General features: G+C 41.1%; 1 pseudogene; it reads left to right on the forward strand.

Annotated features, from left to right (window-relative positions):
- The first annotated feature begins 7,470 nt into the window (after positions 1-7,470).
- On the forward strand, positions 7,471-24,217 carry LOC131321134 (leucine-rich repeat receptor-like serine/threonine-protein kinase At1g17230; annotated as a pseudogene).
- Positions 24,218-24,907: the final 690 nt, after the last annotated feature.

Here is a 24,907-nt window from a genome sequence, read left to right on the forward strand (position 1 = left end):
AGCAGCTCAAGGTCTGAATTGGTGGGACCCCATTCTTCAGCATGAAGCAAGGCCAGAGACAGGTGGCGCACATGCAGCCCTTGGAGCTATTGGTGAATGATTCATGCAGACCTAAGCAAGCTGCTCACAAGCAGCTCATCCAGGTCTGGTTAATCCTTTGTTTCTGGATCCTTCTTCCGTGAAAGATGAACCTCAGAGGATTTAAAGGCCCACAAGGGATGCAAGGACCAATAAAATGGTGGGAAGGCCTGAAGAAGCCTTGGTCTTCAGCATTGGTGGGCCCAAAAGACGTCCAGTCAAGCAGTAGCTGCTCACAAGCAGCTCAAAGGCCTGGATGCTGAAATTCCTTTTACTCTTTTACAAAGTTTTATGTAGAAAAGAAGGGCTTTTCAGGCCTTTACCATTTCCTTGGAGTAAAGGGCACGTTTTTATCAAAGAATAGCCTCTCATTGGAGCATTTTGAAGCAGCTTAAAAGGGACACTTGGCAGCCATGCATGAAGGCCCGTGGAAGCAGCTTGAACAGCTCAAGACCTGGAACATCTGCCTATAAATACCAGAGTTGAAGGCCTTGGCAAGGGTCCACGACCATCAAGCCCCCGGCTTATGCAAATTTATGTTTTAATTATCTTTTATCTTTCGATCCACGACCATCAAAGCCCATGGCTTATCCAAATTTCATTTCAATTATCTTTAACTATTTTTATCTTTCGGTCCCCGACCAAACAAGCCCACGGCTTATTGTTCAATTACCTTTACTTTCTAGAATAGTTTGTACTCAATCTAGCCAAGCCTAGATTTTATTTCATTTCATTATAATCAGACTTTGTTAAACCGTTAATAAAGTCCATTTATTTCTGTTTTAGGCCTTGCTCTACCTTTCTTTCCATTTTTCACACGATTAGGAAATTTTAAGTCCTTAGCCCGCAAAGGCAAACCACGAACCTCCTCACGGTCTCCACCCTTAGGCCGTGCACTTTCGTCCAGTTAGAAGTCAGATTGAGGCTTCCAGGCCTTGATACGAATTTGGGCAGCAATCCTGCCCTGGCACGCCCGCATCAGGCCTAGAACTGCACTACTCGCTGTTCCTAGGCCAAATTTTTACATTTTCGGAAACAATCATTGGCACGCCCGGTGGGACCCTAATCGTTTTAAGGGGTATGATCACGCCGATTCATGTCGATTCAATACATTGAATTGGATGTTGAGATTCGGCGTCTTGAAGAAGAAATTAGTTGGCGCTATGATAAGGTCGATGAACTTGAAGATGAGATCAACCGTCTCAACATGGAGAAGTATCGACTCAATCCTACGGAGGGTTGGTTTCTCGACGCACAACACTACTACAACGATGCAGTTAGAAGGCTTGAAGACGAAATTGGCAGACTTGAAGATGAGGAATGCCAATTATGCAATGAGGTAGCCTATCTCCTCAATGCTAAGTCACGTGGCTATTCAAGTATCATGCATTCAGGCCTGCCCGAACAGCCTGAATTCCAAAATGGTGGCTTTGGTGATCCTCATACTCAGACCTTTGGAGGCCAAGTTGAGGAAAATATGGGCATTCAGACCTATACCGTTGCATCCAACGAAAAATTCTCGCTGGAGATTTCTCATCCCTTGGATGCATCTTTGCTTAAGATTGAGGAATGTCTAATCAACTGCAACAAGGCCACTATCAACTGCAATAAGGCCATTGACAACTTCAACAAGGCCATTGATAAAGCGATGGCTAAACTCAAGGATAAGTTGTCAACTCCTCTACCACCGGTATCAAGGTTTGACACTTTAGGCTCGACTTCAGGCCTAAATGTGTCTAAACAAGCCTCTAACAAGTACACCAGGCCTCCAGACTTCTCTCAGGCCTTAGCTTCCGAAAGCCCTGCACTCGGGGGGCAAGGAGGCCAAGAAATTGCACTCGGGGGGGCAAGATTCTCAGTTCAAGCCTTTGAGGATTCCCGACCAGCGGCAAGGCCTGGGTTACAACAGCTTCATGCCTGAACGCAGCAGCGAACATTCAGGAGTTTCTCAAAAACTTCTAGATGAAAAGCCAGTTCCAAGCCTAGAGGAGCCAAACGACAGGCCTGTTTCGACGCAAATGGAGCAAGATCTCAGGCCTGGAATAAGCCAGAACATGGGAACTCCAATTATGAGGCAAGATCAGCCCATTTTCTCCTCTCAAGAGCTTTCTGAAGTCTATGAAGGGCTACCACATCCAGATTCAGTCCTAGGTGATGAGCAGATCATTGATGTAGGCTTAGAACGATCCAGGCTTGCCATCAGCTCTATAGACAGGTCTGAATTGCATGTTGCGGTCGTTCTAGAAGAGGAGGAACGACATGAAGAGGAGGAAAACGGTGACACTCCAAGGCTTGATCATGATTCTTTTGTGATTGGAGATCCCCCTCCTCCCCCGGTTAACGAAGGCCTTTTTGGCATTGTCCGACCTGCCAAAAGGCATTACAAGCGTAGGCCAACTATAGGCCTAAAAGCTGTGGAATCGCGCCCACATTGGATTTGTGGGGCACATCAAAAGCGAGTGTTATTCACTTGGCTTACACAAAAACATCATGGTTGTGGGAAGGGCTAAGTAGAGGAAAGCCCTTCAAAGGCCGAACATGCATCTTTAAGATGTTTGGCCAAGGCCTACCAGTCATTGAGTAGGCCTTATTTTTAAGTTCATACCAGGCCTTTTCTGCAGAGGTGGAGGCCTTTTATTTCATTTAAATAGGCCTTTTTGCAAGAAATGAGGCCCTTTAAGCTCTTTCTTTCGGCCTGAGCCACCTTTTAAGGCCTTTCAACGTATTTCCAGGCCTTGTTGCACACCTTTCATAGGTTTGGAGCTGCTCTGCAACCGGGACTGAAAAGAGGCCTCGTATCGGTGTATGAAGGCCTTTTTCACAAAGATGAAGGCCCTTTGAGCTCTTTAAGTAGGCCTGAATCTTCATTATAAACACTCTAAGTGGAAGTTTAGGCCTTCCAAACATGGTTTCAGGCCTGAACGCATAGCCTCTATTGGCGTAAACATGGCTAATAAGAGGCAATGAGCCTTGAGATTCAACTCTAATATAGGCATGATCATCATCCAATTGCTCTAAACAGCCCTAAAGGATGCAGATTGAGGCCTTTTATCTTTAAGAGAGGCCTTTCACAAGCCTGTCCAACAAAAATATGGTTGGCAGACTCATTCCAAGGTCTGAATTTAGAGAATATTGTCAGAGAGGCCTGAAAGCATGTTTGAAAAATGTCTAATGCCTACTAAGTCCATAGGAAAGGCAATCAAAAGAATACATGCAAAAATAAGAATCGAGGCCTGTTTGGATGCCAAAAAATGGTTTTACTTTTTATACATGCCTTGATCCTAAACGTAAAGAATCAAGGCATGGGGGGGCAATGTTTACACCCATTTTTGGCCAAAAATCAGGAAATGGATTTACGGGTTAAAAGGTAGCCTCGAGGGTCGAGGCCCTAGCCTTGAAAGACCTTACGACCAGTTGCCCACGAATTAGGGCCGGTTCTTAAGAAATGATGGGCCTTCCATATAGGCCTAAATCAGTCAAAGGCCTAAGGCTTGAATCAGTCCACCAGGCCTGAGTATTTCGTCCAGGCCTAACCCAAATTCCTAGAAGTAGCAAAGGCCTAAGAAATGGGCCCAAATTGGTAGAAGCCTTGGTTTTCTCACCAGGCTTGGGCTCAGAAGGCTTACATTGGGCAAAGGCCCATGATTTACCAACAAGTTTAGGCCCAATTGATGAAAGGCCCACTGCTTTAAGAGCATCATTAAAGCCTTTAAGGAGCAATTAGGGGGCCTTAAGCTGCTCACAAGTAGCTCAAAAGGCCTTAAGCTGCACACAAGCAGCTCACAAAGAGTTCAAAGGCCTTAAGCTGCTCCCAAGCAGCTCACAAGTAGCTCAAAGGCCTTAAGTTGCTCACAAGCAGCTCAAAGGCCTAGAATGTTCTTGTTTGGCAGATCTAGGTAAGCTGCTTACAAGCAGCTCAAGATCTGAGTCTTTACTATCCTTTAGCATGAAGCAAGGCTTGGGACACGTGGCAACCATGCATGGAGACATCCCAAGCAGCTCACAAGCAGCTTAGGCCTGGACAAGCAGCTCAAAGGCCTATATCTAACATCATATAAGCTGCTCACAAGCAGCTCAACCAAGCCTGCGTTTTTGGCCTTGGTGGGCCCAAATATCCATTTTTTATAAACATCCATGCTCATAAGCAGCTTAAAGGCCTCAAGCTGCTCATAAGCAGCTCAAAGGCCTAGAATATTCTTGCTAGACAGATCTGGTTAAGCTGCTCACAAGCAGCTCAAGGTCTGAATTGGTGGGACCCCATTCTTCAGCATGAAGCAAGGCCAGAGACAGGTGGCGCACATGCAGCCCTTGGAGCTATTGGTGAATGATTCATGCAGACCTAAGCAAGCTGCTCACAAGCAGCTCATCCAGGTCTGGTTAATCCTTTGTTTCTGGATCCTTCTTCCGTGAAAGATGAACCTCAGAGGATTTAAGGGCCCACAAGGGATGCAAGGACCAATAAAATGGTGGGAAGGCCTGAAGAAGCCTTGGTCTTCAGCATTAGTGGGCCCAAAAGACGTCCAGTCAAGCAGTAGCTGCTCACAAGCAGCTCAAAGGCCTGGATGCTGAAATTCCTTTTACTCTTTTACAAAGTTTTATGTAGAAAAGAAGGGCTTTTCAGGCCTTTACCATTTCCTTGGAGTAAAGGGCACGTTTTTATCAAAGAATAGCCTCTCATTGGAGCATTTTGAAGCAGCTTAAAAGGGACACTTGGCAGCCATGCATGAAGGCCTGTGGAAGCAGCTTGAACAGCTCAAGACCTGGAACATCTGCCTATAAATACCAGAGTTGAAGGCCTTGGCAAGGGTCCACGACCATCAAGCCCCCGGCTTATGCAAATTTATGTTTTAATTATCTTTTATCTTTCGGTCCACGACCATCAAAGCCCATGGCTTATCCAAATTTCATTTCAATTATCTTTAACTATTTTTATCTTTCGGTCCCCGACCAAACAAGCCCACGGCTTATTGTTCAATTACCTTTACTTTCTAGAATAGTTTGTACTCAATCTAGCCAAGCCTAGATTTTATTTCATTTCATTATAATCAGACTTTGTTAAACCGTTAATAAAGTCCATTTATTTCTGTTTTAGGCCTTGCTCTACCTTTCTTTCCATTTTTCACACGATTAGGAAATTTTAAGTCCTTAGCCCGCAAAGGCAAACCACGAACCTCCTCACGGTCTCCACCCTTAGGCCGTGCACTTTCATCCAGTTAGAAGTCAGATTGAGGCTTCCAGGCCTTGATACGAATTTGGGCAGCAATCCTGCCCTGGCACGCCCGCATCAGGCCTAGAACTGCACTACTCGCTGTTCCTAGGCCAAATTGTTACTTTTCGGAAACAATCAAAAACAACATTAAATTATTAATTCAAGGTTTTAACAAACAGAGAATTCGAAACATCACCAACACAACACTACTAGAAGAGTAGAAACAGGAAGTATGTTTTTCATTTTTCTCATCCATTTTTTACTCAACCACTCCAACATTACTAGTGACTTACTAGTGAAAGCCCATTTCAATAATAGCTACCCATGTGATGTAGAACAAATCTCTACAGAGTGTCTGGAAAGATTTGATAGGATCAAATCAAGGAAGAAGTATTGATCAAAGACATTCAAGTTATGAGAACTTTTAATTCTAGAGTTTTATTTTTAATTTAGGCCACTTGTTTTGGCAACTTTTGTTACGGAATAATAATTGTAGGGGATCTTATTTAGTACTGCCTATTTTGCACGATTCTAGTTTCCTATTTAGCTAGGTGTACTACTAGTATAAATAAGGGTGCAGCCCTCCTTGTTATTCATTCAATCATTCAATAAAATTCGGAGTTCCATCTATTGTGTGTTTATCTCTTTCTTGTGGAGTCAAGAAGCTCGTCTGTTAGAATGACATCTAACCCCCATTCGTCTACTAGAATGATATCTAGTCTCTCTTCTGCTACAACGCTGCATCAAGTGGTATCAATGTGAGGACCACCCTTGTCTCAATGTCTGCCGACGAAGTGAATGGAGCGAACCCTAACAAAGGTGATCACAGTATCGATGCCTTGTGGGGTGCATTCGAGAAGCAACAACAACAATCCGAGAAGGAACAACAACAGTTGACGGAGATTCATAACCTGTTGGCTGGAACGAATCTCAACTAGCCACTAATAGGTAACCCTATTAATCCTCATGTCTAGCAAGCACGTGAGACAAGGGTGCACAACAATTTTGTCCGCTTAGGGAATCATCCTAGGCGCATCGCAAACTTCCCAGCTTATGATGGAGAGTCAAGTGATGACGACATCGAGAGGATTGCTATGCATGAGAATCCCAAAGAAGCTTTCCAGAATAATAACGACCGTATGAAGATGGATCTTCCATCTTTTAACAAGCAAGTAAACATTGAAGATTTTCTGGATTGGCTGTATGAAGTTGAGAGGTTCTTCGATTACATGGATATCGAAGAGGGAAAGAAGGTCAAGCTGGTCGCTTACAAGTTGAAAGGCGGTGCTTTTGCTTGGTGGGAGCAGTTGCAACTCTCTCGACTGCGGCAAAACAAAGACAAGATTCCATCATGGCACCGGATGAAGCAGTTGATGAGAGCACGTTTTCTTCCTCTAGATTATGATCAAGTTCTATTCCATCAGTACCAAAGGTGTCAGCAGTGTACCAAACTAGTTCATGAGTATGTTGAAGAGTTCCAGCGACTCTTTTCCCGTAATGATCAACCAGAAATGGAAGGGCAGTTGGTGACACGATTTGTGGACGGGTTATGTACTAACATATAAGATATTGTTACTATGCAACCAGTTCATACCTTGCAGGATGCCATCCAATTGGCAACGAGGGCTGAGTCGCAATTGAGCCGCAGAGGAGGTGTTCGAAGCCAAGCTCCTACTCGAACATTCAACTCTCAAACGCAGAATCCGATTGAGCAGGTCAAAGGAAAGGCAGTCGCTGACACAACTTCCAATCAGGCCTCTCAGAGTCAAACAAAGCCCCCATGTAAAAATCAGATGAATACAAGGCAAGCTGTAGGCAGACTTGCTAGATAGAATAAACCTTATGCGCGTCATCGAGGTGATAAATGTTATCGTTGTAGAGAGGCAGGTCACCACTCAAATAGTTGTCCACAGAGGAAGCGTGTCAATCTAGTAGAACATGGAGATGAAGAAGACTATCAACAAGAGGATGAGGTCGAAGAAGAAGATCCAACAGAGTGGACCCATGAGGATGAGGGTATATCGCTGGTGGTGCAACGTTTGATGTACACACTGCAAAAGGAAGACATGCAGAGACACAACATCTTCAAGACTCGTTGTATAGTCAACCAGCGAGTTTGTGATTTGATTATTGATGGAGGTAGCAGTGACACTACAACAAATATAGCTTTTAATAGCATAATTTTATAGCATTTTTTTAAAAATGCTATAATAGAGATGCAACAATAGCGGTCCTTGCTTTGAAGACATGGAAAAAAGCGGAGGATAAAATTACAGCGTTCCATTAAATCTGCCACAACGTTCCACCCAAAATCCAAGCACCAAATCTCTTTGCCCCCCAAAATTGCTGGGCGCACTTCTGAAATTTCAATCGATTCCACTGGTTCCCAACTCTTCTTTTTAATGGATTCATCTCCAGTTAAGCTAGGGTTTCTATTGCGAGTTCTTCTTCCACCCAAAGTTTTTTTCTTCTGTCTTTTCCAAAATCTGTTCATACGCACTCCCTACATCCACTCCCTACCAACATTCACGTTTATTCAACTCCCTCTTTCCTGCTCGGAGAAGAATCAAAAGCTATTTTGTGATTTGCTGCACCAGTTGAAGCAAAGAATCATTCTCTAGGGAAGCCCTCACCAGGTTTGATTTTTTTCCCGTAATTCTTTCCTAAAGACAAAACTAGGGTTTTCATTCATCCATTATCTTGTGAAAGGTAATAACGGTTAAGGATTTGTACAGATTATACGCTTAAAGGGTTTGAATTAACTTTGATTGGGGTTTTTTGTTCTCATTCGAATATGATTATTGGGACTTATGTTTTGCCTATAAAACATGAGAATACTAATTTGGGGTTTCTGATTTTTTCCTTTCAGAAAGAGGTGGTCTGATTTTCATTAGTTGAGATCTGATTTGGCTTACTTTTGTAGCAAAAGAGCAGTAAACCTTTGATATCCTGCCACCATTGTTGAACTAGAGCACTTTAAACTATCATCAAAATCCAAAACCAAAATCAGTAGAGATTGTTTTTGGTCACAGTTTATATCTCTAATAAGATTTAATGAATCCTTTACTAGAGACCCACCAATCAATAATGGTGTAAATAGAAGAAAATGGCTGTCTTTTAGTGGATAATGACTAGAGGAGATATAGTCCTGTTGTAACGCCCTGATTTTTCAGGAGCAATTTAAAATAATTTCTTAAGAAAATTTTGCTAAATAAATATAATTTTCCAAAATAGAGGTTTAACTATTACAATTCCAAGATACATTTACTGATTCAAAATACATCAACTTCAGAGCCAACTCTAGTCTTGATACATATCCCAAGCATACTCAATCTTCGCCCCTGGTATTCCTCTTGTGTCCAACTGCTCCTCCATTGAATCCGGCCCCCTCTGGCAAATTGATCGCCGAAGCAACCGATTTACCAAGATACAGACTTATCCGTGAGTGACACTACAACAAACATGGTCTATCACGACGAAAACAGGCGACGAAATCCAAAATTCGTCGCCAAATGATACTTTTGGTGAGGAAATCAGATTTTGTCGTTAAATGGGACTTTTTTCGCGAGAAAATTGAATTTCGTCGCCAAACGATACCTATTGGCGACGAAAAAAAAAATTCCTTGTCAAATGGGGCATTTTTGCGAGGAAATTAATTTTTCGTCGGTAATTAGTACAATTTGACGAGGAAATTAATTTTTCGTCGTTGATTGGTACAATTTGACAACGAAATTAATTTTTCGTCGCCAATTCTTAAAAAAATTTAAAAAATTTAGAAAAAAATAAATTTATTTAAATGAATAATTCTCTTTTCTGTGTATATTACATATATTTCACACATTGGTTAATTTGAAAATTCTCAAAAAATGTCTATATATATTTGATTTTGCATAAATATCAACAAAGTGTTGGTTGGCCGAGTGGGTTGAATCATTGTTCAAGGACCCGTGGGTCTCGAGTTCGAGTCCGTGCAACAACAAAGTGGAAAAAGTTTTTGAGTTTGGGTGTTTTTGGCGACGAAAATAAATTTTGTCAACGAAATGTACATTTGATGACGAAAAAAATCGTCGTCGAAGGGGCCAACCCTTTTTGCGTGAAACAAAAGACGATGAAATGGGGTGACGAAATTTTTCGTCGCCAAAAGCTTTAGCGATGAATTTGGCTTTTTTGGCGACGAATTTTTTTCGTCATCCTAGACCTTTTTTGTTGTAGTGTGATAAATCACCCAGTAAAATAATCCAACCCGACTACCCCTCTTACTTTACAGCTAGCAAGCAAATAATATAACAAAGATTTTTCACATAAGCCGGTTTTGTTACTAACTGTAACGCCCCGATTTTCGGACACGTTATTTAAATCATTTTCAACTGATTTAAAAATTCATAAAAGCTGAGATATAAGAAATGAAATTTTATTAAATAGAGTTTAGCAGCCGAAACCTCAAATACCAAATTCAAACCTACTTAATAGTCTTACAAACCAACAAAATGAAATAGAGTTTGACAAATGTGATAATACTTATGAAAAATTTAAATAATAACACTTCAAATTAACAGAGCTTCTAAGGGTATGGCCTCCAAGGCTCAACAAACTCCCCTTCCTCAGTTGGGAGGTCCTCATTCTGGTACGGATCATCTTGCAGCGGATTCTGCTCTTCGGTCTCCTGATTACCTGGCATGAAAGTCCAACGGCACTATAATGAGTTTTGAAACTCAGTAGATAATCCTAACCCTACTACCCCCTTACCTTACAATTAGCAGATCAACAATATAATAATTCATAATATACAGAAAGTACAGAACAATAGCACATCGTCTTTTTCTTTACTATCCATCATCTTACATGAAATCTAAGGATCATCTCCACGAGATCCTTTCCTCCCACATCCACTAACTACAACCGTCTCATGGGCCCACCCTTCCTCTTACTTATCCTGCACCAGGGTCCTAGGTGAGCGCACCTAAGTTATGTACCGAGTATGTTCTCACTTAAGACCATAACAGGAGGATCGAGTCATCTCATGACGTATCGTACATTAGGGTCGGACATCCACTACCCCACGCTAACTATAACCGTCTCATGGGATCCATTCTCTTTCTCCAAGAGAAACTTCCCATGACGTATCATACATTAACGTCTCACTAACTATAACCGTCTCATGGAACCCATTCTCTTCCTCAGAGAGAAACTTTCCATGACGTATCATACGTTAGCATCACAACACCGGGCCCCGCAAGTAAACCATTTCAACACAGGGCCCCATAGGTTACCCTTGCCATCGCCATGGCTCAAATCACAACTCACATACTCACACTTCCAACACTTTACCAATTTCCATTTACTTAACATCGTCTATATGAATCACTACTCGTAACCACCCTGTGAAACCTATTTGTCCAATCTACAATTACAACAATAATACTTCATAATAGCTTAATCAACAAACAACATGTATCTCAAAATGAAAGCAAGCATAGCAATTGGTATTGTGCAAGTATGTAAACACATAATATTTTATGATTGGCCGATGTCCTTAAGGTTCGTTGACAAGTAAAATTGATATTAGTTTTTATTAATCTCTTTTTAGGGTTGTTAACAATAAAAATAATAACACCAAAAATAATTTTATTCTTTTCTAAACCTAATACTTTTAGTTACTAAATCCTTTCGAGGTTAACATATATCGCAGATCCCAAAGAAATAGTCATAGGTGTATCCTAAAAGTTTAAAAATTTAGCACAAGTGGTAAAATAATTAATTTCACATAGTTTAGGATCATATTTTAGTACAAACCAAGACACAGGGGGTAAACTGTAATTCTTGATGGATGGGTTCCTATTACGTCAGTGTCTTCCACCTGGTACTGTACGCATGCAGTTATATATATATATATATATATATATATGGTTTAAATCCGGAATTTCAAACGGGTCGTGTGATCAATCCCGATATCGAAAATGAGCTTATTATACCTTTCCGAAATCGTCTCGACAAGACGAACAAGATGAACGGATCAGATTTTTCATTTGAATAGTTTCACAAAAAAAAACAGATCTGAACAGAAAACGGGAATTTTCGATTTCTTCAACGCACATGCATGGATTTGTTTCTTTTCAATTCCTATCATTACAACTAATATAATAGCACATTTATATACTTAGGAAAAAGTAGGGGAGCGATTATACTACCTCGAATTCGGTTACAAGCGAAAAACGGATTCTGGATGGTTTCAGAAAAAGGAAAAAGACGGTGGCGGCAGAGAACTCGGGGCTGACTTTAGTCGAGCGATGGGTGTTTCTCACCACAATTATGCAGCTACGAAAAAGATTTGGCTATCAATTTTTGGATTATAAGAGGTGTGGGTTTGTATAGAGAAGTGAGAGAGAGGGAGTGCAAGTGTAGAGATAGTAGGAGTGTGGGGGATAAGTGTGGAGGTGATGGAGTATGAGAGGGAACTAAGAGAAGGAGAGAGAGTGAGAAAGAGGGCTGCCTAGAGTGGTGAGAGGAAATCCCATAATTAATGGGATGGAAAAATGTTAGGGTGTGGGTGAGTTAGTTAGGAGAGAAATACAAGATAAGTATAAATGTATTATATAAGGTTTAGAATTATCTTGAATAAATACTTATGATTAATTCTAATTATACATTTAATCAAGTAGTCATATTTATGAATCTAATTAATTAACGAATTAAACATTAACATTTCAAATTTTTATTTATCTAAAAGTTAGGAATGTTACAATCTACCCCCCTTAAAAAAAATTTCGTCTTCGAAATTAAAGTATACCTTATGGTGGAAACAGATACGGGTAGTTGGTGCGCATAGTATCAGCTCTCTCCCAAGTTGACTCCTCTATACCCCGATGTCGCCATAAAATCCTGACGAGTTTGATCGTCTTACCCCTGATATTCTTCTCACTATAATCTTGTATCTCGACAGGTTGTTCGTCGAAAGTCGTGTCTTCGTTAAGTGTGACCTCCTCCCAGTTGAGTATGTGAGAGGGGTGTGACATATACTTGCGAAGCATAGACACATGAAAAACGTTGTGAACTCTGTCAATTTGAGGTGGCAGGGCTAGGCGGTAGGCGACCTTTCCAATCTTCTCCAAAATCTCAAATGGTCCGATATACCGGGGTGATAGCTTCCCCTTCTTTCCAAACCGAATAACTCCTCGTCGAGGTTTGATTTTAACGAATACATGCTCCCCCGCTTGAAAGGATAGTGGTCTAGTCCTCTTGTCAGCGTAGCTTTTCTGTCGGCTCTGAGCAGTCAAAAGTCGTTGGCGGATGATTCTGACTTTTTCTGTTGTCTCTCTAACAAGTTCTGGTCCCAATAGACTTGCTTCTCCTAGCTCGGTCCAACAGATAGGGGATCGGCAGGGTCGTCCGTATAGGGCTTCATACGGAGCCATCTCAATGCTGGCCTGATAACTGTTGTTGTAAGCAAATTCGACTAGCGGTAAGTGACGTTCCCAATTTCCCGTAAAGTCTAAAGTACAGGCACGAAGCATATCCTCAAGGGTCTGAATCGTCCTTTCGGTTTGTCCGTCTGTTTGAGGGTGAAATGCTGTACTCAAACGAAGATCTGTTCCCAATGCTTTCTGTAGACTTTGCCAGAAATTTGACGTGAAGCGCGGGTCTCGATCGGATACAATTGATACCGGTACCCCATGCAGTCGTACAATCTCCTGAATATAAAGTCTACTGAATGACTCCATAGTATCCGTCATGCGTACAGGGAGGAAGTGTGCTGACTTAGTCAATCGGTCCACAATTACCCAGATGGCGGTGTTGGATTTAGGTGATCGAGGTAGTCCTGTGACAAAGTCCATAGTAATGTGCTCCCACTTCTATCCAGGTATCGGTAATGGTTGAAGTGTTCCTCTAGGTTTCTGGTGTTCAGCTTTAACTTGCTGACAAGTGAGACATGTGGACACATATGCTGCTACATCCTTCTTGATTCCGCTCCACCAGTACTGACGACAAAGATCTTGGTACATCTTTGTACTTCCTGGATGTACGGCAAAGTTGGAATGGTGAAATTCCTTCAGTACGGCTTCTCGAAGTGTACCAATGTCAGGTACAAAAATTCGCTCTTGGAAACGGAGACTCTTGTCGGAGTGAATTGCCCATCCGGCTGCTGCGTTTCCAGATGACAGTTGGTATCTGATGAAATCGCACTCCTGTTCAAAGGTTTGGGCCAACAAAATTTCTCGATGTAAAGTAGGGGTGGCAAACAAAGCAAAAAGGCAGGCTCCTCTGCATTTGCAGTAGTTTGAAGTCTAAACTCATTAATGGCTTCCATCATTTTCCACTCCTTGATAGCCATACTTGCCACCTGTCCTCGAGTTTTGCGACTGAGAGCATCAGCAACTACATTGGCCTTCCCAGGGTGATACGACAACGTGAAACTGTAGTCCTCTATGTATTCCATCCACCTCCTTTGCCTCATGTTCAGCTCCTTCTGAGTGAATAGATACTTCAAACTTTTGTGATCAGTGAACACCTCGAACTGTTCTTCGTACAGATAGTAACACCAGGATTTAACGGCAAATACTACCGCTGCAAGTTCCAAATCATGAGTTGGATAATTCTTCTCGTGCGGCCTCAATTGTCGGGATCCATAAGCGATAACCTTTCCATTTTGCATGAGCACAACTCTAAGTCCATCTTTGGAAGCATCACAGTACACTGCGTATCCCACGTTCCATTCGGGAATGATTAGTATGGGAGCGCTGGTTAATCTCTTCTTGAGTTCTTGGAACGATTTCTCACATGCTTCGTTCCATTCGAACTTAACCCCTTTCTGGGTTAGTCGCGTCATTGGTTTTCCCAAAATCGAGAAATCTTGAATGAACCTTTTGTAGTAGCCAGCTAACCCCAAGAAACTTCTAATCTCAAACACTGTTGAGGGTCGTTTCCAATCCATGACAGCTTCTACTTTGCTGTTATCAACAGAGATTCCTTTCTCAGACACCACGTGTCCTAGGAATTTGACTTCTTTCATCCAAAATTCGCACTTGCTGGCTTTTGCGTACAATTGATTATCTCGAAGTACTTGCAGTACAATTCTCAAATGCTCCTCGTGTTCCTTCTCTGTTGGCGAATACACAAGAATGTCGTCAATGAACACTACCACAAACTTGTCCAAATATGGCGTGAAAAGTTTGTTCATCAGACACATGAAAACGGCAGGAGCGTTGGTTAATCCAAATGGCATCACTACAAATTCATAGTGGCCATAACGGGTTTGAAAAGCTGTCTTGGGTATGTCACTGTCCCTAACTCGCAGCTGATGGTATCCAGACCGTAAATCGATCTTCGAGAAGCAGGTTGACCCTCTCAGTTGATCAAACAAGTCATCGATTCTAGGTAATGGGTAACGGTTCTTGATTGTGACCCTATTGAGTTGGCGGTAGTCGATACAGAGTCTGAGTGTTCCCTCTTTCTTTTTGACGAATAAAGCAGGGGCTCCCCACGGTGATGTACTGGGTCGAATAAAACCCTTATCCATCAGTTCTTGTAACTGAGTCTTCAACTCTTGTAGTTCCGCTGGTGCCATTCTGTATGGTGCCATGGATATTGGTGCCGTGCCTGGCTGCAACTCAATCGTGAAATCTAAGTCTCGACGTGGCGGTAGTCCAGGTAGCTCCTCAGGAAACACATCCTCGTATTCGCACACAATGTGAGGAAGACCGAGTTCCAAACGATCTATCTCCTCTAGCTTGAGGCTTGCAAGCCACCCTGAAAGCTTATCATGCCACCTTGATCGGTGTGAGGTTGTTGCAGAGGGGTCTTGTCTATCCCCTTTAAATTTGAAACACGTACCGTCTAAAGAATACGCTGTCACCATCTTCCGATGGCAGTCTACGACAGCGCGATGCGCAGATAGCCAGTCCATTCCAAGTATGATATCAAAATCCGTCATGTTGATTACTCGTAGGTCGACAGTTAATCTCAGGTTAGATACTTCTAATTCACACCCCTTACAGATTAATCCCACAGAAATTTTACCTCCTAATGGTGAGGTTACATGCATTGTCATCCCTAGAGGTTCTGTTTCTAGTCCAAGAGTGGAGACACATGCAATAGATATGAAAGAGTGCGAAGCTCCTGAATCGAATAATGCTTGAACACAAGTACTATATAGTTTAAGAGTACCTTGTATCACCGACGGGTCATACTCCTCCTCAGTATCTTGCTCAGTGCCTTGCAGAGCAAAAACTCTGCCTCCTGTTGGCTTGTTCTGTCCGCCTGCATTGTTCTGAATAGGACAGGATTGTTGCTGATTCCATCCAATCTTCTGTTGGTTTGGATTAACCGGATTTTGGTTCCCAAACCCTGACGGCCTAGCCTGAAATTGTTGTTGTCCCCCTTGTCCAAAATTTCCAAATCTAGCAAGCTTTGGGCAGTTGTTTCTGAAATGGCCTTCTTGGTTGCAGTTGAAACACCTGCGGTTCTGGTTCTGGTACTGATTTCCTGCCTGAAGTGAAATTTGGTTCTGATTTGGGTTAGGGTTGGAGTTTTTCCAGGTCTGAGTAGTTTGTTGCAGAGGGTGAGGGTTGCTCTGGTAATAGGGTGTTTGAGCAATGAAAGTCCTATTGTTGTTTGTTCGGATTGGTCCTCCAGACGAGGGGCCATTCTTCTTTTGCGCCTCCCACGTTGACCTTGAGTCAGAGTTCTCGCGCTCTATCATGAGTGCACATCTCACTACCTTTGCGCCTCCCATATTGGGTTACTGTCAAGGAACGCTGCTTCAAGTCTATAAATTCTTGGGCCATGGCTTGTTTCACAGGTGCTGGAAAGTATTTTTCGAGGAAAAGGTTTTCGAACATTGGCCAGGTCATAGTTGTCAAATCATGAGTGGTCTTAATCAAATCCCACCAATGATCTGCTTCCCCTTGCATCTGGAATGTTGCTAAGGCAATGCGATCGCCCGCATTGGTCACACTAAGTACTTCCAAGTACTTGGAGATTTGTTTAATCCATGCTTCTGCAGCGCTAGGGTTTGCTTCCCCATAAAAGATCGAAGGACGACGTTCGCAAAATGCATCTAGAAGTTGATCTCTACTCCTGGTTAATGGCCCACGTTGTTGTTGTGGTGGTTGTTGAGGGTTGGCGGCAGCAGCAGCAACAAATGCTTGCATCAGTTGAACTAAGTCTGGTTGTGCTCCTTGCCCATTGGGTTGTGGTCTGCCATTCTGATCATTGCTCGATTGGGCTCCGTTTCGTGTTCCCACCATCTAAATACAAAATTTTATTTATTTATTTATTTAGTCAGGGGGTTTTCCATTTTTATACTTAAAGAGCGTAATATAGTGACGAACACAGTAATACTGATGTGACGAAGTCATTTTTATTGATAACAATGAGACAAAACACATTGGGTCCTAATAGAACAAACGAGTACCATGAACACACGAGAAAAGAAAACGATACTACTAAAAAAAAAATGATACTAATAATAAAGAATAGTAAAGTCAAACTATTAGGTCACGCTACACAATCGTTCTAGACTACTTATTCCTTACTACCCTACTCTTCGACTCTAAGACTACCATATTCTATTCATCGAATGGTGGTTCTTCTGGATCTTCGTCCTCCGAATCCGAGGATATGTCAATGTACACTGGGGGTGGTGCTGATGGTCCAGGGTAATGAGATGTCACGCTCTTGGGTGAAGCTTGACGGTAGGAAATATATGGCTGAGCCAAAACCTCTGCCCTCAATTCGTTGTACTTCACATCATCCTTCAAAATACGATATGCTTCCTCGTACTTCTGGATATGATTCCTTATGCGGTGGAGCACCAATTGCTTCTGTTTCCCTTCATCGACCACCGCGGAATCCTCGATCACCTTCTTCATGTCATATTTGATACTTTTTTCGGCTTGCCATGTCAGTCAGTCTCCCTTGGTGTTCACGTTCATCCCAGGGTTTGATATGACGTCCTCGCTGAGTATAACGTCCATAAGTATCGAAACTTGTACCATATGGTTCTGGAGAAGAAGAGCTCGACATCCTACATTTTAAAATTTTATGTTTAAATGATATAATCTTCATATATAAAAAAAATATGACAGTAATAATTTGGTGCATGAGAGGGCAGTATGTTTACTATACATTTAAATACATATACTTATGAAACCTAGTGCTACCCAGTCTACCCAAGGCCGAAGGTTTGAACCTAAAACTTTGATACCAAGTTGTAACGCCCCGATTTTCGGACACGTTATTTCAATCATTTTCAACTGATTTAAAAATTCATAAAAACTGAGATATAAGAAATGAAATTTTATTAAATAGAGTTTAGCAGCGGAAACCTCAAATACCAAATTCAAACCTATTTAATAGTCTTACAAACCAACAAAATGAAATAGAGTTTGACAAATGTGATAACACTTATGAAAAATTTAAATAATAACACTTCAAATTAACAGAGCTTCTAAGGGTATGGCCTCCAAGGCTCAACAAACTCCCCTTCCTCAGTTGGGAGGTCCTCATTTTGGTACGGATCATCTTGCAGCGGATTCTGCTCTTCGGTCTCCTGATTACCTGGCATGAAACGCCAGCCCAACGGCACTATAATGAGTTTTGAAACTCAGTAGATAATCCCAACCCTACTACCCCCTTACCTTACAATTAGCGGATCAACAATATAATAATTCATAATATACAGAAAGTACAGAACAATAGCACATCGTCTTTTTCTTTACTATCCATCATCTTACATGAAATCTAAGGATCATCTCCACGAGATCCTTTCCTCCCACATCCACTAACTACAACCGTCTCATGGGCCCACCCTTCCTCTTGCTTATCCTGCACCAGGGTCCTATGTGAGCGCACCTAAGTTATGTACCGAGTATGTTCTCACTTAAGACCATAACAGGAGGATCGAGTCATCCCACGACGTATCGTACATTAGGGTCGGACATCCACTACCCCACGCTAACTATAACCGTCTCATGGGACCCATTCTATTTCTCCAAGAGAAACTTCCCATGACGTATCATACGTTAGCGTCACAACACCGGGCCCCGCAGGTAACCCATTTCAACACAGGGCCCCATAGGTTACCCTTGCCATCGCCATGGCTCAAATCACAACTCACATACTCACACTTCCAACACTTTACCAATTTCCATTTACTTAACATCGTCTATATGAATCACTACTCGTAACCACCCTGTGAAACCTATTTGTCCAATCTACAATCACAACAATAATACTTCATAATAGCTTAATCAACAAACAACATGTATCTCAAAATGAAAGCAAGCATAGCAATTGGTATTGTGCAAGTATGTAAACACATAATATTTTATGATTGGCCGATGCCCTTAAGGTTCGTTGACAAGTAAAATTGATATTAGTTTTTATTAATCTCTTTTTAGGGTTGTTAACAATAAAAATAATAACACCAAAAATAATTTTATTCTTTTCTAAACCTAATACTTTTAGTTACTAAATCCTTTCGAGGTTAACATATATCGCAGATCCCAAAGAAATAGTCATAGGTGTATCCTAAAAGTTTAAAAATTTAGCACAAGTGGTAAAATAATTAATTTCACATAGTTTAGGATCATATTTTAGTACAAACCAAGACACAGGGGGTAAACTGTAATTCTTGATGGATGGGTTCCTATTACGTCAGTGTCTTCCACCTGGTACTGTATGCATGCAGTTATATATATATATATATATATATATATATATATATATATATATATATATAACGTATATATATGGTTTAAATCCGGAATTTCAAACGGGTCGTGTGATCAATCCCGATATCGAAAATGAGCTTATTATACCTTTCCGGAATCGTCTCGACAAGACGAACAAGATGAACGGATGAGATTTTTCATTTGAATAGTTTCACAAAAAAAAAACAGATCTGAACAGAAAACGGGAATTTTCGATTTCTTCAACGCACATGCATGGATTTGTTTCTTTTCAATTCCTATCATTACAACTAATATAATAGCACATTTATATACTTAGGAAAAAGTAGGGGAGCGATTATACTACCTCGAATTCGGTTACAAGCGAAAAACGGATTCTGGATGGTTTCAGAAAAAGGAAAAAGACGGTGGCGGCAGAGAACTCGGGGCTGACTTTAGTCGAGCGATGGGTGTTTCTCACCACAATTATCCAGCTACGAAAAAGATTTGGCTATCAATTTTCGGATTATAAGAGGTGTGGGTTTGTATAGAGAAGTGAGAGAGAGGGAGTGCAAGTGTAGAGATAGTAGGAGTGTGGGGGATAAATGTGGAGGTGATGGAGTATGAGAGGGAACTAAGAGAAGGAGAGAGAGTGAGAAAGAGGGCTACCTAGAGTGGTGAGAGGAAATTCCATAATTAATGGGATGGAAAAATGTTAGGGTGTGGGTGAGTTAATTAGGAGAGAAATACAAGATAAGTATAAATGTATTATATAAGGTTTAGAATTATCTTGAATAAATACTTATGATTAATTCTAATTATACATTTAATCAAGTAGTCATATTTATGAATCTAATTAATTAACGAATTAAACATTAACATTTCAAATTTTTATTTATCTAAAAGTTAGGAATGTTACACTAACCATTAACCCTACGTGAAATCTAAGATCTCATCCATGAGATCCTTTCCTCCCATATCCACTAACTATGACTGTGTCATGAGAAAATCCCCCATTGCTTGTCCTGCACACAGGGTCCAAAATGAATACACCTAAATTATGTAGTTAGTATGAATTCATTTAAGACAATAACAAGGGGCACGATTACCTTTTGGAACTTCCCATGGCATACCATACGTTAGGGTCATCACCATTCTTAAGACACTAACATGACCGTGTCATGGGACAATCCCCCCTTGCTGGCCCTGTAAGGGCACGATTACCCTTTGGAACTTCCCATGGCATACCATACGTTAGGGTCGCCACCATTCCTAAGACACTAACTATGACCGTGTCATGGGACAATCCCCCCTTACTGGCCTTGCAAGGGCATGATTAACCTTTAGAACTTCCCATGGCGTACCATACGTTAGGGTCGCCACCATTCCTAAGACACTAACTATGACCGTGTCATGAGACAATCCCCCATTGCTGGCCCTGCAAGGGCATGATTACCCTTTGGAACTTCCCATAGCGTACCATAAGTTAGAGTCACCACAATAACATCACCGGACTCCGCAAGTAACCCATTTCAATACAGGGCCCAACTGGTAACCCTTGCCATCGCTATGACCCAAATCATAATTCACAATCTCACAACTCCAACACTTTATCCTTTTTCTCATTAACTTGGCATTGTCTATGTGAAATCTATTTGCATACCACCCCATGTCTTTAGGGTCCAATCTAGCACGTAGATCAAGAATCAGAGCAATATATATAATTGATCAAAATGATAATTGAAACAATAACAAGAGAGGCAAATCATGTAACTTTTTATGAACGGGCCGTTGCCCTTAGTCTTGTATGTCCAAGAAGTTAATAAATATGCAAGAAACTTTTATCTAATTATTAATAAAAATAAAAATATTAAAAATAATAATTTGGTAAAAAGTTAGTAAGCCTAGGCTTATACAAATTTAATTTAGGAAATAGATAGATTAATAACCATAACAAATACAAAAATAGACAATAATATTAGAATAAGTAGCATGGCCCTAAAAGGAGTCCTATGGTCCTACGCAACATGTTCGAGTATCAAAAAGTGGGTCTGGAGGGTCGCAAGATTATTTTAAATAAAGGTATGTCCGTAACAAAATAATTAGGAAATAATAATTTTATAATTAAAAACATGGGTTGAGGTTAACATGGTTTTATCTTAGGAATGCAGGGAGTCTAAGAAAAATTATTCGGCATCAATAACATGGTATATAAGGTCGTAAGGATTTTTCGTATGTAAACTTTGAATGAAAACAAGTAAAAATTTAATAAATAGATATAAAAATAAAAAAAATATGATTCTAACAAGATACGATCTTTGAAGTGTGAGGAGTCTAGGAAAAATAGTTTGGGTGCCAAAAATAGTGTTCGGAAGGTCGAAAAGTCATTTTGAATCAAAACCGTTCAAACCGCAAAGCTGGACTGAACTGAACTTGCGGCCCGCAAGGTCTGGAACCTGGTTCTTGCGGCTGTGGAGACCGAAGGTCGCAACTGGAATTCATTTTTTTTTATTTGTTCGGCTATGGTTTCGTGCATAGGTTCGCATGGGCTATATCTTAGGCTTAAAAATACATAATTATACTTAGAGGAGTGGTTGGAATGGATTATAACACCTCGAATTGGATTGGATTGATTCAAAAGCGAATTTGGAGTTTTGGAGAAGATGACTTCGGAATTTGGCGACGAGGGAACCTTGGGGCCGAATTGAACATTGTTTGGTGATGCTAGGGGTTGTAAGAAGTGTTTGGAACGGTCAATTTGGGTTTCGGTTGATTTTAGAACACAAACTCACTTTTCTCTCTCTCTCTTTCTCTCTCTAAAACTCCATGGATTGGAGCTTCGAATTCTTGAAATTTTCTCTTCTATTCTGACTTAGTGGTGTGTGGGAAGATGGTGGCATGCTCGTGGGTCGAATTGGTAGGATATTTATAGGAGAATTTTGAATAAGGTGATAAGATGGCATTTAATGAAGGCTAGGTTCATAGTACTTGGAATGGACAAATTGGAACTGTTTCTGGGGCTACAAAGGAAATGGATATGAACATATTGAATTTCGGATCATGCTTGGTGATGAAGAAATTTTTGGTTTGGGGCAAGGGGGATGAATTTTGTTTTTCTTGGAGAGAAAGGAAATGGGGAGGGAGAGAGAGAGAGAAGGACATTGCAGGAGAGTGAGGTGAGGGAGATGAGAGTGTGTGCATGCATGCCCGGAAAAAAAAGAAGAATGCATGCATGTTTGTAAAAAAAATAAGTAATTGTATTAAGAAAATAATCCTAATAATATTATTATAAAAAAATTTTGGTCAAAAATCCAGGTCCTTACACCTGTGTTCTTCCTAAATGTGACATACCCTTGTGCTCTTAATTTTAGTTGTAAACACCAAAAAAGATCCAACCTTAGTGGGTCAATCAATTAAATGGATTTTGTCCTTGTAGAGAACTATTTTTCCCCACCTTGCTAAATGACATTGTGACCATTCCACCATCATGTAAGTTGCCTTGTTACATAATTTGAAACTTAAGCCACTTTTTTTCCCCCCCTAAATGCAGGCCAAATTTTAATCTTTTAGGGGATGAGGAATTGGAAGAAGGTAATGCCTGCTGTTGTTTGCTTGGTGTGGATGTCTATTATAGCTCTTGCTGCAATTGTTTTAATTGTTGCTTCAACTCTTGCTAGTGAACTCTTTCAGATGATGTGATGTTGGAAATCTTGAATAATATTTGAGAGTTTCTTTCCCCCATGCCCTATCCTTTTTGTTCCTTTGGAAATGGAGAGGGAGTGGAACTATCTCATTCAATTGCATTTGCATTTGCATTTGCTTCTAATTGTTTGGTGCTTGTTCGTACCCGTTGAATCGTTGAATGAAGAGGGGGCTTTTCTTTTGGAGTTCAAAAAATTCTTTGTTGATCCCTCTAATAATCTTCAAAGTTGGAACTCATTAGATTCAACTCCATGCAATTGGAGTAGCATAGGATGTGCCAATAACGTTAGGGTATCTTTCATCAATCTCAAGGCCTTTAATTTGTCTGGTAATCTGTCCTCATGCGTTTGTAAGTTGCCTTACTGGTTGAACGTGTCGACCAACTTCATTTCTGGTCACATTCCTAGTGATCTTGCTCATTGCCATAATTTGGAGGTTTTAGACCTATGCACTAACAGATTTCATGGGGAATCGCCAACCCAACTTTTCAAAATGGCCTCCCTTAGAAAGCTTTCTCTGTGTGAGAATTACATCTATGGTGAAATTCCAGGGGAGATTGGGAACTTTGCTTGAAGAGCTTGTTATTTACAGTAACAATCTCATGGCAATGATCCCCTCGTCCCTTAGTAAGTTGAAAAGGCTTGGGATTTTAAGGGCGGGTCGAAACTTTCTAACAGGTCCGATTCCAGCAAAAATCAGCAAATGTGGGAGGTTAGAGGTACTTGGGTTGGCACGGAATAGGTTAAAGGGTTTTTTTTCCTATAGAGCTTCAACGACTTAGGAATCTCACTGACTTGGTGCTTTGGCAAAACCTTTTGTCTGGTGAGATTCCTCTTGAAATCGGAAACTTCAGTAGCTTGGAGCTGCTTGCTTTGCATGACAATACTTTCATTGGAAGCATTCCCAAAGAGATTGGAAAATTAACCCAGTTGAAAAGATATTATACCTTTATACCAACCACTTAACCAGCTGAATGGAACAATTCCTAGGGAGCTAGGAAGTTGTCTTAGAACAATTGAGATCGGTCTTTCCGAGAATCAATTGAATGGTTTTGTTCCAAAAGAATTGTGCAAGATTCCAAACCTCCAGTTGCTTCAACTTTTCGAAAACCTCCTTCAGGGAAGTATACCCGAGGAGATAGGATAGTTAAAACAGTTGTGGAGATTGGATTTGTCCATAAATAATTTGACGGGAGTAATTCCCCCCGAGATTCAAAACCTGACGCTCTTGAAGGATTTACAACTCTTTGATTATAATCTTCAGGGCACAATTCCACCTCTCATTGGAGTTAACAGTAACCTCTCTATTCTTGACATCTCTACCAATGGTCTTATTGGTAGCATACCTCCTCAACTTTGTGAATTCCAGAAGTTGTCATTTCTGAGCCTCGGGTCGAATAGGTTGTCCGGAATATCCCTGATGGTCTGAAAACATGCAAGTCCCTTATGCATCTAGCGTTGCGAGATAATTTACTCACAGGAAACCTCCCCTTGAATTTTCTGAACTTCACAATCTATCTGCTCTGGAGTTGTATCAGTGTAGACACCCCAATTTGGCCTAACGATTATTTCAAGTCCCAGCTTGGGGACCATCCCGATGATGATATGGATACAATGATTGCTGAATGACTTCTTGTGAACCTTAGGACTTATGGTGAGAACTTCTAGCCACGTAAAGGACCCAATCCAGAGCCAAATAGCCTTTCAGACAGAAATACAGTATTCTAGGAAAATATATCTTTTGGCCGTAACATCGATCTCACGGCCTTAACATCATTTTTTCACCCGTGAAACTTGTTGCTTGAAAATCTCCCTGAGAGATTGATCTTTCAACCGCCAGGTCTATCCTTCGGCCGCTTCATCGCTTCTACGGTCGCCAAATCTTTTGCCCGGCCGCCAGATCGCCTATTTTCCAGATTTTGAAATGTTCTGTCGATCATTTGATCTGTTCAACAAAACCTTAGCAGCCTTTTTTCGATGCGTTCGGGCCACACAGCAGATTACGTTTAGAGGTCTTTGAACCCTATAATTCCTTTTTGATTCACACCATTTGATTGGCCGAAGTGAGTCATCAATTGCCTATATAAAAGGGCCTTTGGGTTCCGAAATTATACATAGAATACACCCTCTCTAGCCACGAAATTCTGCCATTATACTCTCTCAACTCCCCACTACAAAAGCCCTAACCTTCCGAAGGCAGCTGCTAATCCGACGATCAAACCTTGAAATTCAAACCCTAAACCTAGGGTTTC

The sequence above is a fragment of the Rhododendron vialii genome, chromosome 3a (genome assembly GCF_030253575.1).
Source record: "Rhododendron vialii isolate Sample 1 chromosome 3a, ASM3025357v1".
Classification (NCBI taxonomy): Eukaryota; Viridiplantae; Streptophyta; class Magnoliopsida; order Ericales; family Ericaceae; genus Rhododendron; species Rhododendron vialii.